The sequence below is a fragment of the Podarcis gaigeae genome, assembly GCF_964106915.1.
Source record: "Podarcis gaigeae genome assembly, chromosome: 2".
NCBI classification, from domain to species: Eukaryota; Metazoa; Chordata; class Lepidosauria; order Squamata; family Lacertidae; genus Podarcis; species Podarcis gaigeae.
Genome location: NC_139679.1, coordinates 92,435,498 through 92,449,406, shown reverse-complemented (window position 1 = coordinate 92,449,406; position 13,909 = coordinate 92,435,498). Strand labels below are relative to the sequence as shown.

The 13,909-nt window shown below is 41.7% G+C and overlaps 1 long non-coding RNA gene across 2 annotated transcripts in view; it reads left to right on the top strand.

Moving 5' to 3' along the window:
- Nucleotides 1-996: 996 nt before the first annotated feature.
- The window catches only part of LOC310838208, a 32,274-nt gene continuing 19,361 nt past the window's right edge, over nt 997-13,909 (top strand). For both annotated transcript variants that reach the window (XR_014560806.1, XR_014560807.1), the window contains exon 1: nt 997-1,066. This is a non-coding gene — a long non-coding RNA (uncharacterized lncRNA). The remainder of the gene's footprint in view (nt 1,067-13,909) is intronic.

The window sequence follows — 13,909 nt, the reverse complement described above, 5'->3', positions numbered from 1 at the left end:
ATTGTAGAATACAATAATTATGAATTCAGTTACTCTTTGAGATATATTGGCCAGATTTCAGTTTGGATCTTGTATTTGTTTATTTGCTTAATTCATACCCTGCAGCCTTTGGCACACAGCGCCCATGGTCAAGGGCAGAGATCACGATCAAGAGAAGCAATGTTGAGATACAAATCTTGTTCAAGATCTGGTAAGAGGGAGAGGGCTTGCCTATTGGCAACACACAATGAAGTACATCGTGTATTGAGAAAGTCTCTTAACTTCTCAGTTTAACTGGCAAATGGAGAGGAGGGAGAGGCAAGGGAGAGAGAGCAGGGTTTGGATAAAATCCACATTTAGCTGGCTCCAGAAGTACAAACAAGAGAGGGGAAGATGCTAATGTAGTTTGAGAGTGCAGTCAAGGTGGTGCCAAGTCTTACCCAAATGAACAAGATACAACGAACCTATGGAATTCATTATTGCAGGATGCCATTAGCACAAATGCAGGGAATCTAGAGATGGCAGCTGATACATTCTTTAAAAGGTTTAAGGCAAATTAAACCTGGATAGGCTTATTGACAACTATACCCGTAAGAGCTAGAAATGAAATCTTCTTTGGAGAGAGTTTTTCATTGATTATCAGCTGTTAGGCTATATGTCCATCAGGCAATTTCTTTGTGGTATCTAGATAGAGAACTGCATTTATTTATTATTAGCACTGCCCAGGGTTTCGCTGAGAGGAAAAAAAATGTGAGTTTTGAATGGATAGCGTAATTTGTGTGTTTGCTAGAAATTGGGTGGAGTCATCCCAAAGTCACATTTGGGCTCACCAAGGTGATTCAAAATGGCCTCAAACAATGACAAAGACTGTCTCCCTGACTCAGGAACCCCTGTGCTGAGTTTGGCAATGATATCCCTGGAGGTGGCTGAACCTAGTTTAACGAAGAGCCCCCCAGTTGTTGAATTCCAACTACCATCAGCCTCAGTCAGCATGATTTTCGTGATTTTCGTTCCTACAGGTCAGGAATGATGACAGTTGGAAGTCCAACAGCATCTGCAGAACCACAGGTTCACTCCTGGTTTAAAGGTAAGGAACCTGCAACATTTATGTTCCCCCCCCCCCACAAACATTTTTTTTAAAAAAAACATAATTCATGCCCACCGGAGGAGAAAACAAGGGGAGAGGTGAATTTGGGGAGTTTTTAAACTCTTTCTTTTACTTCTACATCCCAAGGTGTCAGATTGCTGTTGGCACCTACATTACCGGGCCTTCACAGCTTTAAAAGCAAGACTGACAAAGTGGCACACACAAATCATTTTTACAAGGGAGGAAAAACCCATGCACTTAGTTCTCTAGGTCATTGTGGAATCTTGGTCAATAATGCAATCAGGTCACTGAAATGAATCATCTCTCTCAAGTTACTGGCGTGTGACCAATTTTCAGAAATGGAATGAGGCCACATTTCGTCTGTCTAAAATACATTCCTTTTGTATGCTGGACCCCCTGCTGCCACTTCTTCTTCTCATCTCTGTGGAAATAGAAGCCTTTCTCCCGATCTGCTGTATAACCTCCAAAGAGATGATAGAAAAACAACCCCCAAACCCTATTGTTAGCTCATTCCTTTTTAAAAAAAAATAATATATTTATTAGCAATTTTTTAATTTAATTACAATTCCAATAAACAGTACCATAAAACATATCTTTTAACATAATCTTCTTAACTTCTTTGGACTCCCTCGCATCTCCCCCTCCTGCGTTCCTAGCCAAAAAGATTTTTCCAGCAAATTTATCCCCTTATTTCGATTCTTATTATCTAATTTTCCAATATTATATCACTAATTTTTAATAACCTTTATTCAAATCTGAAAGAATTAAATATAACTTAAAAATTTTCCAAAAATTTATCTTTTCTTAAATTTAACTTATCTTCATATATCACTTCCTCTATCTCAATGGTGCCCACTTGTTTACATTCTAGCATCCTCCTTAACATTCATATAATTTATAATATTTTTGTAGATAGATCTTGAATTTCTTCCAGTCTTCTTCCAACGTCTCTTCTCCCAGGTCTCGGATTCTGCCCGTCATTTCAGCCAGTTCCATATAGTCTGTCAGTTGCATCTGCCATTCTTCCAGCGTGGGTAGATCTTGGGTTTTCCAATACTTAGCGATAAGTATCCTTGCTGCTGTTGTTGCGTACATAAAAAATGTTCGGTCCTTCTTTAACACCTTCTGGCCGGCGATACCCAAAAGGAAGGCCTCTGGTTTCTTAGGGAAGGTATACTTAAATACCTTTTTCAGCTCATTATATATCATTTCCCAGAAAGCCTTCACTCTAGGGCAGGTCCACCAGAGGTGAAAGAATGTTCCTTCATTTTCCTTACACTTCCAACATTTGTTATCAGACAAGTGGTATATTTTTGCAAGTTTGACTAGGGTCATATACCATCTGTATATCATTTTCATAACATTTTCTCTCAACGCATTACATGCAGTGAAATTCAGCCCAGTAGTCCACAACCTCTCCCAGTCCTCAAACATGATGTTATAACCAATGTCCTGTGCCCACTTTATCATAGCCGATTTGACCGTTTCATCTTGTGTATTCCATTTTAACAGCAAGTTATACATTCTCGAAAGTACCTTAGTCTTAGGCTCTAGAAGTTCAGTTTCTAACTTTGATTTTTCCACCTGGAATCCTAACTTTTTATCAAGTTTAAAAACTTCTTTAATCTGAGCGTAATGCAACCAGTCTCACACATTATCTTTCATTTTCTCCTGACTCTGCAACTTCCAACTATCTCCATCTTTTTCTAAAATTTCCCAATACTTCGGCCATTTGGCCTCCATATTGAGTCTTTTCCGGGCCTTAGCTTCCAATGGTGAAAGCCACCTTGAAGTTTTATTTTCCAATAAGTCTTTGTATTTTGTCCAGACATTAAACACTGCTTTTCTGACAATATGGTTCTTGAAAGTCTTATGAATCTTAACCTTGTCATACCACAAATATGCATGCCATCCAAAAGCATTGTTAAATCCTTCCAAATCTAGAACATCAGTGTTTTCAAGAAGCAGCCAATCTTTCAACCAGCAGAAAGCTGCTGATTCATAGTACAGCCTTAAGTCTGGCAGGGCAAAGCCCCCTCTTTCCTTCGCATCAGTTAGTATCTTAAACTTAATTCTGGGCTTTTTGCCCTGCCAGACAAATTTGGAAATATCTCTCTGCCACTTCCAAAAGCATTCCGTTTTGTCCACAATCTGCAAAGTTTGAAACAAAAACAGCATTTTTGGCAATACATTCATCTTTATAGCAGCGATTCGGCCTAACAAGGAAAGTTTCAGTCTTGACCAACTTTCTAAGTCTCTCTTAATTTCTGACCAGCATTTCTCATAATTATCCTTAAAAAGACTCAGGTTTTTTGCTGTTATGTTTACCCCTAGGTACTTTACTTTTTTAACCACGTTTAACTCTGTCTCTTTCTGAAACCTTTCTGACTCTGTAACTGTCAAGTTTTCCCCCAATACCTTAGTTTTCTGCTTATTCAGTTTAAATCCCGCCACCCGACCAAACTCTTGGATTAATTGTAATACTCTTTTCATGCTGGGTTCTGGCTCCTGTAAAGTCAAAACCAGGTCATCTGCAAAAGCTTTAAGTTTGTACTGTTTCGCTCCGACCTGAATTCCTTTAACCAACTGGTCTCCTCTAACCATATTCAAGAGCACCTCCAGGACTGAAATAAATAACAATGGGGAAATAGGGCAGCCTTGTCATGTCCCTTTCTCAATTTTAAACTCTTCTGTAACCACATTGTTAACTATCAATTTAGCCTTTTGTTCTGAATAAATTGCATCTATCCCATTTTCGAACCCCCGACCCACTCCCATCCCTTCCAAATTTTTCTTCATGAATTTCCAGGAAATATTGTCAAAGGCCTTCTCCGCATCTATAAAGATTAGCACGGCTCTTGTATTAATGTTTGTTTGCAAGAGTTCCAAAATGTCTATAATGTTCCTTGTGTTAGCAAACAACTGTCTACCTGGGAGAAAGCCTGCCTGGTCCTTGTGAATTACTTCATTTAAAACTTTTTTAAGTCTCCTTGCTAAAATGTCTGCAAATATTTTGTAATCCACATTTAAGAGGGAGATGGGACGGTAGTTCTTAAGTTGTGTTTTTTCCATTTCCGATTTGGGTATCAATGTGATAAATAATAATAATAATAATTTATTATTTATACCCCGCCCATCTGGCTGGGCCCCCCCAGCCACTCTGGGCGGCTTCCATAAAAACCAAAAATACAGTAAAATATCACACGTTAAAAACTTCCCTGAACAGGGCTGCCTTAAGATGTCTTCTGAATGTCAGGTAGTTGTTTATTGCTTTGACATCTGCTGGAAGGGCGTTCCACAGGGTGGGCGCCACTACCGAGAAGGCCCTCTGCCTGGTTCCCTGTAGCTTTGCTTCTCGCAATGAGGGAACCGCCAGAAGGCCCTCGGCGCTGGACCTCAGCGTCCGGGCAGAATGATGGGGGAGGAGACGCTCCTTCAGGTATACTGGACCGAGGCCGTTTAGGGCTTTAAAGGTCAGCACCAACACTTTGAATTGTGCTCGGAAACATACTGGGAGCCAATGTAGGTCTTTCAAGACCGGTGTTAAAGGCCTCTTTCCACGATTCCGGCGCCTTCTTCCCCTCCAAAATTTCATTGCCTACCTCCATCAGTGGTTGTATCAAGTAGTCTTTCAATGTCTTATAATACTTGGAGGTAAGCCCATCTGGCCCTGGAGATTTGCCCAGTTGCATGTTCTGAATGACTTGTTCCATCTCTTGTCGTGTAATTCTGCAGTTCAGGATTGATCTATTCTCTTGTGACAATTTTGGTAGTCCATTCTTTGTCAAGAATTGTTCTATCTCAGCCTCATCTTGTGGCCCTTGAGTATACAGTTGTTTGAAATACCTCTGGAAACACTTCCTAATCTCCATAGGGTTCTGTACATTTTCCCCTTCAATCTCTAAATTTGTAACTGTATTCATTTTTTGTCTCTTCTTCAACTGCCAGGCTAGCAGTTTCCCACATTTATTTGCCGATTCAAATGTTTTTTGTTTCATTAATTTAACTTTCCACTCAATTTATCAATCTGGAATATTGTGCCTGATAAAGTTTAATTTCTCTCAGAATGGGCTGTGACTTCGGTTTTGATCTTAATTTCTTCTCACATTCTTTAATTTTCTCCAAAATAATGTCTTTTTTCTCATTTTGTACCCTTTTCTTAACAGCATTCTGTTGTATCAAGAACCCCCTCATCACAGCCTTACTTGCGTCCCAGATAGTTCTTTTTTCCACCGTTGTTTTCAAATTTATCTCGAAATAATCTTTCAAAGTTTTTTGGGCCTTCTTGGTAATTTCCTGATCTCGAAACAAGTTGTCATTCATCTTCCATCTGAAAGAGCCAGCTGGTTGTAGTCTCATGTCCATCTTTAGTGCATTATGGTCGGAGCAGGTCTTTGGGCAGATTTCCACCTTTCTGATCTTAGGTGCCAACCCTCTGGATGTCCATATTTGGTCAATTCTTGTCCATGTCAGTTGGGCTTCAGAAAAGAATGTTCCCTCTCTTCCCAAGGGGTTCTTTATCCTCCAAATATCAATCAAGTCCATATTGTCAGTCAGTTCGAAAAAAGTCTTAGGTAGTCTGCCATCCTTTGTTACACTTTGGCTTTGTGACTTATCCATGTTAGTTGATGCCACCCCATTCATATCGCCCATCATTATGATGTTGTCATAGTCCAGATAATCCAGCATACTCTCATGCAACTTCTTATAAAATTCCGATTTCCCCTCATTCGGTGCATAAATTCCTAATATTAAAAACTTCTTTCCTTGATATTGTAGCTCAATTGCCAAAATTCTTCCTTGTTCATCTTTAAAAATAAATCCTGGGTATCCGAGTTCGCGTCTCCGCTCCTCCACATGCAGCTGCTGGGTGACCTTGGGCCAGTCACACTTCCTTGAAGTCTCTCAGCCCCACTCACCTCACAGAGTGTTTGTTGTGGGGGAGGAAGGGAAAAGAGAATGTTAGCCGCTTTGAGACTCCTTAAAGGGAGTGAAAGGCGGGATATCAAATCCAAACTCTTCTTCTTCTTCTTCTAAATTTTGGTGACAGGCTCTCCTTTGCATAGATCACCACTCCTCTTTTCTTCACTTTATCTGAAGAAATAAATTCTTGGCCTAATCTTTTATTTATTAAAACTTTTTTATGGAGCCTAGTCACATGTGTTTCTTGCAGACAAATAATGTCCAATTGTTCTTTTTTCAATATATGAAAAATCTTCCTCCTTTTTTCCGGGGAGTTGCATCCATTAATATTCCAGCTCAAAAGTTGCAGAGACATCCTGAATAGATCTGTTATTGCTCTGGTGGTGGTATCTTTTTCTCAGGATCTTCAGGTTCCAAAGGTGGGGGTACAACTAATGGTCCAGGCCCCAGGGGTGTTTCAATCCCTTTCTGAAGGTCCTCTCCGTAAGCAATCAAAAATTTATCTCTGTCTTCTGCTGTTTTAATTTTAACCTTCTTCCCTCTGAAGGTAAAGGATAAACCCTGAGGGAATTCCCACCTAAAGATGATTGAGTTGCTCCTCAACAGTTTAAGCAATTCAAGATATATGGATCTAAGGTCCAAAAGCTGTTTCGGGATATCCTTGTAAAGTTCAGCTCTTCTGTCCGAAATATCCAGTGACTTTTCGTAATGAAGGCCTAGTATTTTGTCTCTTTCCTCCTTTGATCTCAGGGTTATCAAGCAGTCTCTGGGCTTGTCCTTCCTTGCAGACTTTCCAAGTCTAAAGGCCGACACAATTTTAAAATCCTTTTCCTCTTCTAAAGACCAAAATTTAGAAAATTCTTTAGTCAGGAACTCAATTAAGTTTCCTTGTTCAAGTTCTGGTATCGACCTCAATCTTAAGTTATTTTCCCGGTTCCGAAGTTCTATCATAGATAGATACATCTGTTGCTCGCCTACTTGTTTGTGCAGTGGCTTTACCTCTTGTTCTAAATTTTCCACTTTTTGACTAGTTGCCTCAGCCAGTTTACGATTTTCAGCAGTGGCTTCAGATAACTGTCCAATTGCTTGTGCATTCTGGGCCACTTGTGCAGTTATCTTATTTAGGCAGGCTGCATTTTGGTCAATCTTGACCGTTTGCTCGTCTACTTTCTTATCCAAAGTGTCCAATTTTTCCAAGATTTTCTCTAAAGTCGAACCCAATGCTCCTGCAGCCATATCTTCCAACTGTGGTTGCTCAGGTTCTTCTTCTCCTGCCACCGGCAGAGTAGGAACAGAAGATCTACATGCCTGTGAGGCCAAGGTTAAAGTTGTTTGTCTGGTTCTAATTCTGCCCTCTTTCTTTTTTGCGCCACTCATGCCAATTTTGTCTAGCAGTCAAGGTCAAGCTGAGTTGTTCCCATGGGAATACAGCAGCCCAGAGAGTAAACAATTAAATAGGAGGAAAGGAAAGAGAAAGTAAAGCTAAGTCACTTCTATAAGACCAAAAACCTCTAGAGGGAGCTCCTAATGTTATGAGGGAAGAAGCCAAATCAGAAAAGTTCAATAAAGTCCAATTAAATTTCCAAGAGCCTTCAATTAAAATGTCTTAGCAGAGTTGGTTTAGAATGTATTACTTTGTCTCTGACAAGTGGCAAAATGATGTTTCAAAGTATCTAGTTCAAGAGCACTCAGATTGTAGCAAGTCCCAATTACAAAGTAACAAAATCTGTAGTCTGACAGCTCTATTGCTCAGGCAGTCCCAATACCTGGGTTTCTCAATGGTAAATGCAGTTCCAAAAAGAAGTTTAGCACAGTCCATATAAGAAGATAAATCCCCAAATTAGATTGAGTCTTCACTTTAAACAAAAGCAGTTTCAATGGATGCAAAGATCAATCTTTCTTTTAATGCCTCTTCAAAGGCTCCAAGCCTCAGAGTCTTTTGCTTTGATGTTTAAGCAGCAGCGGAAGACGGACTTCCTGTTAACGTCTCTCCGCTTTCAGCCAAATTTATCTATAATTTGAGCTCGAATTTTATAGTCTCCTCTTACTCACGGGTAGTTGTTTTGGAATCCGATCTCTCCAGAAAGAAAGGTCAGCGCTCACCGACAGCAGCTGTGCGGCTTCACCCCACGGGAATAGCGATCGACTCACAGCGCCGCGATACCCCCTCCACGTTCCGGAGCCCCTTACGGGGTTCCTTCTTCGTTTTGGGGGCCGCTTCTGGCGCCCGTCGAGTCCCAGGACCACAGGCTGTTGCTGCCTGTGGGTTTTCGGTGCGGGTCTCCGCTTCGCCGTAGCGGACGACCCGTTTTCCGCGGAGCTTCCCCTTCACAGAAGGAAGAGGACCACCATTGCCGTTCGTGCCGCCTCCGGAAGTCATTGTTAGCTCATTCCTTGGGTTCCTACTGGCTATGCCTATGGATTAAGTCAGCTGTTTTATGATGAATAAGCAACTCCTTTCCTTTCTGCTTGTTTCCCATTAAGATCTGTGAAAGTCCTCTCCTAAGCCAGGAAAATCAACAGTTCCCATTTGGTTGTAATCCTCATGTTATCAAAAGTATGCTCCTAAAATCCAGAAGATAATCAGTAGTAGCTGCTGCCATAGCCTAACCTCCCCGAAAGAAAGAAAGAAAGAGAAAGAGAGAGACGTGCACATTTTTTTCACTTTCCCAATCTCAGGCTTGCAGTCACAACTCAGGATGGGGTTGTTGAGATGGAAAGGCCAAATATATTAATGATTTTATAAATATATTAATGACATTAATGTCCTGGGCTTCTCCCTGACCCACCAAAGGCCACTGCAGCTGCTTAATGTTTGATTGGTCATTCAGCTTAATGATTCTCTGTAATTTCAAAGTTTGCACCTTGGTTTGTTTATTTGTTTTTAAAGGAAACTCAGAGATTTGGACAATCTACTGCATATTATTGTACACTACCACCCACTTTAGTTTGTTATGGATTCTTCCAGATCAAAAGACGGGATAGAACATAAAGAAATATGAATATGTGTCCATATTGATCACCACAGTATTTTATTTACCTATTTGTGTGTGTGTGTGTTTTCTACATATAAAACAAAATAATCATTAAAACAACTGACAAATCAAAAATGCTTTAAACAGCTGCATAGGTCTGTTAGTAGAAAAAGGACTTCAGGGTTTTTGCATGCACACGCAAGCTTATACCAAGAAAAAAGTTAGTTGGTTTCTAAGGTGCTTTACTGGACAATTATATATATATTTCGACTGCGTCGGACCAACACGACTGCCTACCTGAATCTAAAAAAATCCTGAAAGTCAAAAGTGAATCTCTGAATCTCTGCTGGAAGAGTATTCTGCAGCATGGGACCAGAGACACTACTATTTATTATTATTATTAATTACATTTCTATACCACCCTTTATCCAAGGATCACAGGCTGGTTTTCAGCATAAAAACACAAAAAACAAAACTGACTCACAGGGTAACTGAACAACAAGGCAGGGTCCCTCCTTGTACAACTGTTTCTTTGCTTGTTGCCTCAGAATGCTGTACTATCCAGTACCCAAGTGACACCAAGCATGTTTTCTCCTACATAAGCCGTGGTGAGGAAAAGGAGTAAATGATCTTTACCTGAGAGCTCTCCACTGCAGCACATGGCAATTCGCCACTTTGAGGTGTTGATATATCGCATTATTGGCCGGTGGCATGCACGGCCTTGTCAGGAAATGAAGACATTGCTAGGTAGAGCAGGCTGCATCAGGAATGACTGACATCCTCCATTATTTTTTTCCCATGTAGGTAGCATAAAAAAATCACCATATATTGATTCTGGAAATGTTATGTCTTTTCCAAGATCAGAGAATTCTTCGTGTTGAAACACTACAGTAAGCAGCCCATCACACATAAAACCAATAACGTTGTGGCCATATTTAGCCCATTAACCTTAAATATCTGTGTCATGTGTCTTTATTGCCACTGGGGGGAGGCGGGAACTCGCCACGCCAAGCCTTCACTGTATCACATCTAGTGCAGGCATGTCCAACTCCCAAGAGACTGTGATCTACTCCCAGTATGAAAAAAAATGGCAGTGATCTCCCCATTGTTACTGGAGGGAGGAGGAGCGTGCATGAGGTGGGTGGATTGCTCAGAGTTGTTGAGCTGTTTTGGGGGAGGATTGTACAGAGTTTTTTTAACTTCCCCCCCATAACTTTTTGTACACGACAAGGATCCCACGATCTACCAGGATCAACCTGGGACCTACCGGTAGATCGCGATCTACTGGTTGGACATCCCTGATCTAGTGGATGTTTGGGGTCCAATAGCACTGGTGATTTTTTGCACCCAGACTTAAAAACAGCAACCCAGTTTGCAACTATGGCCAACTGAGAGCAATAGGTCATTGTGGCTTCTGGCTGATGCAAAGGACTGCAGCATCAGCATCTGAAGTGCAGAATATAATATTGAGCACTAGCATATGGTGTGGTGGGGTTGCATCACTTACCTGACCTCCCCCTGGCCAGGTAGCTGCTGCACACCAGGATGGAGGGGGGAGGGGCAAAGTGGTGGCAAGGTTGCTGTGGTGCAAATGCTCCACTGGTGCATTTGCACTGTGCTGACCTCGCCACTGCCTTGCCTCTCTCTTCTTCCCAGTATGCAGTGGTGGCTCGGCTGGAGGTCACGTAAGCAATGCTGCCCCTCCATTCTGTCCACAACTGATCTTCAGAAGTTCTTTAACAGCACATGAAGAAATATCCTTAGCCATCCTTCATGGCCACATCTTAGTTCTTACTCTCAGTTCCCTGAACAAAACATTCTCTATTAAGTAGTGTCCTACATCTTTCCATATAATATGCAAGGCACATTTCTGAAATCATTCCTTCCTTCCTTCCTCCACTGGGAAGAAGCTTTTTCCAACTGAATTGTAGGTTTGCAGTTGCTGTTCCTTTGCAGAGCTCTTAATGGATTGGGAACCACCAGCTGTTCAGCTGCAGCTCTTCTGTCTCATTTGAAGTTGTACGGATCTGTGCCAAAGTCCAAAGGCATCCATTTGTACTTTGCAGGAAAGTTTGAACCAGTTCAGAAAAACTTTCTCCAAGATCACCAGCGGCTGGAAGGACATTATGTTGTTTGTTGATAATAGCAATGTGTGTTGCAACATTCTGGGGGACTGGGGGTGGAATGTGAGGATATTAGCAAGATAGCCTTCTAGATTAAAGAAAGTTAATAAGTTATGGAGGAGTTATGGAACAGATCCCAAAGAGTCAATACAAGTTTTCATTTTCATTTGCCGTGCCCTACTAGAAGTTATAAGACCATAGAGTTGGAGGGGAATTCTAGGTTATCTTTTCCAACTTCCTGCTCAGTGCAGGGAATCCAGAGCTATAGCAGCCCCAAAAGATATATGTCTAGCCTCTGATCTACAGTGAGGGAGAGCCCACTGGTCACCAAAGTTTCCATTGTCTGCTCTTGCTGTTACATTATTTCTCCTCATGTGCATCTGCGATCAACCCTGCTACAACTAAAGTACATTGGATTCTGCTTTCTGGGCCAGCATAAAATAAGTCTTCATACCCTCCAACATTTCCTCAGTGAAAATAGGAAATAATAATAATAATAATAATAATAATAATAATAATAATAATACCCCACCCATCTGACTGGGCTGCCCTAGCCACTCTAGGCAGCTTGCAACATACAGTGGTACCTTGGGTTACAGACGCTTCAGGTTACAGACTCCACTAACCCAGAAATAGTACCTCGGGTTAAGAACTTTGCTTTAGGATGAGAACAGAAATCGCACGGCGGCAGCGGGAGGCCACATTAGCTAAAGTGCTACCTCAGGTTAAGAACAGCTTCAGGTTAAGAACGGACCTCCAGAACGAATTAAATTCTTAACCCAAGGTACCACTGTATATAAAAACATGATATAACATTAAACATTACAAAAAAATTACCTATACAGGGCTGCCTTCAGATGTCTTCTAAAGGTTGTATAGTTACTTAACTCCTTGGCTCATGGGTCACATAACTACATACCCCACAACATTTCTCTGGTGTAAATAGGGACATCCTAAAGAAATGTAGGACATTCTGGGATCAAATCAGAAACTGAGACAGCTTCTGTAAATCTGTAACTGTCCCTGGAAAATGGGGACACTTGCAAGGTCTGAATTTTTGCCCTCTTCTATGTGACAACCCTTCAAATACCTGAATGCTCTCATGTCACCTCTCAGCCTATACTTCTTCATGTTAAACATAGCCGGTTCCTTCAGCTTTCAAAAATAGGATTTACTTTCTATATCACTGACCATCTTTGTTGCCCTCCTCTTGCAATGAATTTCTCGACACACTGCAACATGACATCTTCGCAGAAAGCACAGCTTTTCTTTGGGTTTGATCACTGTATGTTTCCAGGTTATGCCTTTTGATGGGAGAATAAATTTTCCGGGCAGGGGAAAGCAAATAGTTGTTGAAGAATTCCATCAGTACTTTTCACCTTTCTGTCCAGCCTATAGCAAATGAATTGTAACCTCACTTGTGCAAACACCTGAACACACTGAATCATCTTGAAACTCACTGAAAGGATTGATCAGCCTTTCAGCAGTGGAGAAAATGTCCATTACAACCTCCTCGGCTTTCTGTGCTGCCAAATGCTTTCCTTTTGTATACTTCTGGCAGCAGGGCCCAGGAGCCCTGCTCTCTTGATCCCTTTCTCTGCCTTAACGGAGAGGGCAAAACAAATAGCAAGGGAGCATATTCAGGAGCGGAAGTGAGAGCTGGACCATCAAGAAGGCTGATCGCCAAAGAATTGATGCTTTTGAATTATGGTGCTGGAGGAGACTCTTGAGAGTCCCATGGACTGCAAGAAGATCAAACCTATCCATTCTTAAGGAAATCAGCCCTGAGTGCTCACTGGAAGGACAGATTGTGAAGCTGAGGCTCCAATACTTTGGCCACATCATGAGAAGAGAAGACTCCCTGGAAAAGACCCTGATGCTGGGAAAGATGGAGGGCACAAGGAGAAGGGGACGACAGAGGACGAGATGGTTGGATAGTGTTCGCAAAGCTACCAGCATGAGTCTGATCAAACTGCGGGAGGCAGTGGAAGACAGAAGTGCCTGGCATGCTCTGGTCCATGGGGTCACGAAGAGTCGGACACGGCTAAACGACTAAACAACAACAACAACAACAACATATTCAGGAGCACCAGATTGACTCCACCGGAGCATTTGCACCACCCTGACCTCTGCACCACCTCACACAATGCAAAACATGAGCTAGGTCAGGGCAGCCAACTATTTTGTGGACTACATCTCCCATCATCCCTGACCATTGACCATGCTGGCTTGGGCTCATGCTAACTGTAGTCAGTGCTGGTGCCAGGCACCTTAGGCAAAACTAACTCCTTGTATGACTGCCCCCCCACCTCCGTGCCTGCCCCATGAAAAGCACAAAACTTGAAACTGGTAAATTTATTTTAAATTGCAAAAATGAATAACGCAGCAATCTTTGATTATCTTTCTCAAATACAAAAGAAAATGTTTTAGCACACAAATCATTTTGAATCATCTTGTTAACTGGGATGTTAAAATTCAAGTTTGTTCAAAGTGTCAATTTCAGGCACATCAAAATCTCACTTTGCCTGCCTTTTCCTTTTTTTGTCACCAAATAATTGCTTGGCCCATGCATTGAGCTAGCACCGCCCCCCCCCCTTTGGCTCTTGTTTTCTTGTTGAGAGATAGAACGCCATGTGCACTAGGTAACCTAGCAACTGGGCAAGGCCAAAAGCTTAGCTTGCTCACTCATCCACACTCACTTTATTTCCATTTATTTCTGCCTCTTCTTGCCCGGCTCCAACCAAATTTGCAGCAGCCTGCCTGGTTGTGGGAGTTGTCACTGTCCCTTTAACCAGCTGCCA